A 5307-nucleotide genomic window follows, 5' to 3' on the forward strand; every position below is an offset into this window, starting at 1 on the left:
ATCATGCTCTTTTTCATGTTTTTCCAAGCAAGAAAGTTCTTGCTCATGTTCTTCCAATTTGCCAAACAAAGTAGTGAGATCAAGTACTTTAAGATCATTCACCTCCTTGTTTGCAATAACCTTGGGTTTCCATTCCCTATTAAGACATCTCAAAACCTTATTAGTAGCAATATCATTGGAAATAGGCTTACCTAGAGCATTCAACTGGTTAATAAGATGTGTGAACCTCTTTTGCATTTCAGTAATGGTTTCACCATGCTTCATACAAAAGAGTTCAAACTCTCCATTCAATGTGTTGATTCTAGCTTGTTTAACCTCATTAGTTCCCTCATGGGTAACTTGTAATGTGTCCCACATAGCCTTGACAATTTCATAATGGGAAACACAATAAAGTTCATCAACACCGAGTGCGAATATGAGAATGTTTTGTGCTTTCCAATCATAAGACCACAACTTCTTATCATTATCATTCCATTTATTTTCCTATTTTTGTACAACAACTCCTTCACCATTGGTCATTGTAATTTCATGAGGACCATTGATGATGACGTACCATACACCCTTATCAACCGAGTTGATATGAATATGCATAAAAGCTTTCCAATAGCCATGATTTTCTGAGGTGAAAATTGGTATTCTATTACACACCCCTTTAGGTTCGGTAGCCATTTTCTAATAAGAAAATTTTAAGCACGAAATTAACCGGAGCTCGCGATATCACTTGTTAGACGATATGCTTAGATCTAGATGGGGTGAATAGATCCCGAGTTAAAACTTTGACAAAAAATAGGTTTAAAAATTTATGGTACGAAAGCAAGTTTAAAATATACTCGATCAAAAATCATCTAACGGAACCCGATATCAAAAAGCTCGGATATGCATAGTAGTGATAATGATATGCTGATGATTCACAAATCGATCAACAACAACTAATCATACCTTGTTGAATGCAAGGTAATAAGGAAAGTCTACTTCCAATGAAAAATCACACAAAAAATCAATTGAAGCAATTTGTCGAACACTTAATGTGCGATCAATATTGTTTGAAGTTTTATATGGTATTGTTGATCTTAAAATTCAATCACAACCTAACGGTTTGTGATTAACTCAACAACACCAATTTCAAAATGTAATAAAAAATTATTATCCAAAAAAATTGATCAAACGGTCTATGAAATTGACAATTTGCAAACCGAAAATAAAAGGGGGGGGGGGGGGAGAGAGAGAGAGAGTACAAAAGGATTTGTTTAGGCAACTCCCCAATCAACTTTGTTATGGGTACGTCTGCCCTTAATTCGAATGTGAATTGAGATAATGTAACATGTCTTACTTTGCAAATATATGTATACAAGAGAGATATAGCAATTAACCTTACAAACCCTAGGCTTTATGTTGATTCTACCACCTTCTCTTCCCTTGATCAACGATTGATCAAGTAACCAACAATGTCGCTTCGGTTCACTGTCTCACGCTACTTCTTTGCAAGAAACACCTTGTTCTTCAAAGCTTTCACTCGATCGAATCCCAAATATGAAGTTGTTGAAACCCAAGATTTACTAATGCGATCCATTGTCCTACGCTACTCCTTTGCAAGAATCTACCATTTTTCAAAGGCTTCACTCGATCAGATCCGGATTTAGTAATATTATCTAAAACCTTCAAACCCTAAAAGATTTTGAAGGAAAACCCTACCTTGGTTTTATGATTTGAAACCCTCAAAGTTCTCAACCCAATTTTACAGTACAAAAAACCTAAATCGGACACTATCAACCCTAATATAGATGACACGCAATCAAAAAATAATTATGTGTAGTTTGATTGTGTGTATGCATAAAAGAGAGATTGAAGATGATGAGAATCTTTGAAATCCCAATTTCATATAGGTTTTACTCACTAAAAACCTTACTAGTAAATAATGCATTGATCAATGCATTTTGATGCATATTATTCTACTATTGTACTTAGGCAAATATATAATTTATTCTATTATTTTTAATATTTTAATGTGTTTTTATATTTAAGTTTATTTTTGGCTTTATTTTATTGTCGTACTTTATTTTCAGCATAAAGAGTTATTTGATACATCGTCACTATGCAGACCATAACTTGAGCTATGAGAATTAAATTGATGCGTTCTAATATGAATTAGAAAGCTAAGAGAGAAGGCTACAAGTTTTATGTTGAAGTCAAAATCTGATTGGGAGTGAAGTAGGGTCGAATAATTCGTTGAAGTTCCAGACTTGATTAAAATAGTTAGTTTGAGCCAGTTTTTGTAATTTTCGGGTCGGATTCCATAAAGGCCCGACTTTTCCTTTTGTTATATTAGGATTGTCGCTGCTACAATAGATCTATTCTGGATTTTCACGAAAAATAAAACACTTTGTACGAACCTATGGAGAACTAACACTCTCAAAGTTGATCTGTTATATTTAGGTTCCAAAACATTGAGATTATTATAATTATGCAATTGAATTTCGATTTCCTTTCAAGTTCTTCTTATTAATCGTTTGCTTAATTCGAGTACAATCATTTGCTTAATTCGATTGTTGTTATAGGGCAGAAATTGTTAAATTCGATTGATGAATGTTCCCTAATTTTAATCGCTTTAACTCAACTTATTTGTTAATTCACGTTATCTCTAACTGAATGCTTAGTTAGGAAAACATGAACATAATTCATACAACATCGTTAGCGCTTGATTGATTGTTACTGTAATCGAATGAGAATGAGAATTCGTTTAGGGAATTAAAATTATAATAGCCAATGATAAGTTAGGAATCCAAATCAGTAGATCAACTTATTTCATAATCACTTTTTATGATAAATTATTCTCAATCGAATCAAAACCCCATATTTCATTTTCTTATTTGGTTAATTTTGCCAATATTCCTTGCGATACAACTCAAGGTGTCGCTTCCTGTTTACTATATTTTTTTCTATACTCGTTTTTGACCCGTGTGCGACAGCGGATCATGCATGTATGAAGTATTTATATGCATGCATGTTTGAAGGAAAAACAATGCAAAAGATTTAAAAAAATTGTGAATTTTTTGAAATTTTCATTGCATATGTAAACCTGTGAAAGCCATGTGCTAATCTGTTTGACTCATAGGCCAGCCTATATAGGTCATGCATCGACCTGTAAAGGTCATGTGCTGCCTATGTGTCGACCTGTAGAGGCGGCACATCTGTCAGAGCCTACATGCTTTAATAATGCCGTAAATGAGTTGACCTGTACAATGGATGTATCGGCACATAGAAAAAAGATTCTTCTATGTGTCGACCTATGATATGCATGTGTCGACCTATAGTTTAATTTTTTCAAAAATAGTTTTTGATGCATTTTTTATGCATGAAACCTTTTTCAAACTTATTTCAAAATACTTTTATGCTTTATAATGCTAAGATGCACATAAATAATTAAAGGATATCATCCAATATAAATTGACGCTAAAGTATCCTAGTTTTGACATCATGCAAAATACATATAACAGAAAGTTTCACTCACACATGAAAGAACAAAGCACATTGATGTTAGGTTGGATTTCGTCATGGAGAAAATAGAAAATGGATAAGTCAAAGGGATGAAGGTTTTGACATATCACAATGTTGCAGATATGATCACCAAGTCATTCCTAATTAGCAAGTTCTTCCATTGTATGCAGTTGATAAAGCTGCATGATGAAATCTAGTTTGTTTCATTAATATTGTAGAGTTTGTTCCAAGATGGAGATTTATGGTATTTTAGATCGATCTTGAGGTAGGAATAACTTCATGTTTCGACAAAGTTGTGCATGTTATAGTCGAAGTATGTTCAAGCATACAAGAGTCTAAGATGTATGTGTTGTAGTCGATGCATGTTATAGCATGCAATTGTATAAGTTAGCTTGTTAGTTAAGTTACCTTGCAGTCTATAAATAGACTACTCTCTCAGGTTGTTGAGAGAAGGGGTTAAATGATGGTTATTGTTATTCACTTGTAACCTTTTGCCCTAACTGGAAAAGTGAATAGAAAAATAGTTTTAACCAATTCTTGTTCTTCTTCATATTCCCTCTTATCTCTCTTTCATAAAACTAAAAGGGTTTTTTTGTGTTTGTTCAAGAAACACAATCTTTCTATAGTTTTATTCGTTCCTGGTGTGGCATTTGTTACAACAGAGAGAATACCAAGTTATTATTACATTATCTAGTTGATTACAAATTGTGTTTAAGATTTTATACTAACATCAAACATGTACACATTAACTATAATGGATGGCGTGCCCATGATCTAAGCTAACTGCCATAACATAATTTGAAAAACAGTTAAAAATCAAATTTTTCTCAAAGTCTATAAGTTGTAATGCAGGTAATCTATGATCATCATTCTATTTTCATACATGTCGCATTAGTTTATCTTCCATGCTTCTAATATTCATTTTCTGTCATTTAATACCCTCCCACAAGTTTGACCATGATAAGTATTTATCATTTTAAGCTTGGACAAAAAGGTCTTAAACTTTGGTGGAGCCAATGCCTTTGTTAACAAATTAGCTAGTTGTTCTTGTGTAGGTATATGTAGTAGTCTAAGAACACTCTTTTAAACCTTTTCTCTCACAAAGTGACAATCTATCTCCAACTGTTTAGTTCTTTCATGGAATATAAGGTTTGGTGCAATATATATTTCGCTTTGTGAATCACAATATAACACAAGTTGTTTGTTCCAATTGACACTTAAATCCTTCAAAAAGTATAAAAGTCGTTGTAATTCACATGGTGTAGTGGATAAAGCACGACGCCCTGCCTCTGAAGAATACCTTGAGATGGTTTGTTGATTCTTTGCTCTCCAAGATATAAGTGAACTACCTAGAAAGAAAAGTAAACCGGTGGTTGATATTCTTGACTCAATACAACCTGTCCAGTTTGCATCTACATATCCTAGAACTTATGCCTCAAACTTTCTAGGCAACAAAAATCCTTTACCAGGATTTTATAACTCTATAAGCAACTTTGTAGCAGATGATGTAACACCCTAATTTTTGATTTATTATTTTAATTGATTTATGAATGTTTTAATTTAATTATGATGAGGGATAATTGAATTGATTTGGGGGGGTGTGACCTTGAGATGGAGGTCTAGAGAGTAAGTAGAAGACATTGGAGTTTATTTAGAATAATTGGAATTTATTTTAATAATTAAAATAATACTATTTTATTGGATTTATTTAATTAAAAATAAAAATTTAGAGAGTTGGGTTCAACTTGTAAATTAAGAGAACTATAAGGGAGGATGGAGTAAGAATAATTGTTAGTAAGGGAGATAATTATA

This window comes from Lathyrus oleraceus, chromosome 3 (genome assembly GCF_024323335.1).
Source record: "Lathyrus oleraceus cultivar Zhongwan6 chromosome 3, CAAS_Psat_ZW6_1.0, whole genome shotgun sequence".
NCBI lineage: Eukaryota > Viridiplantae > Streptophyta > Magnoliopsida > Fabales > Fabaceae > Lathyrus > Lathyrus oleraceus.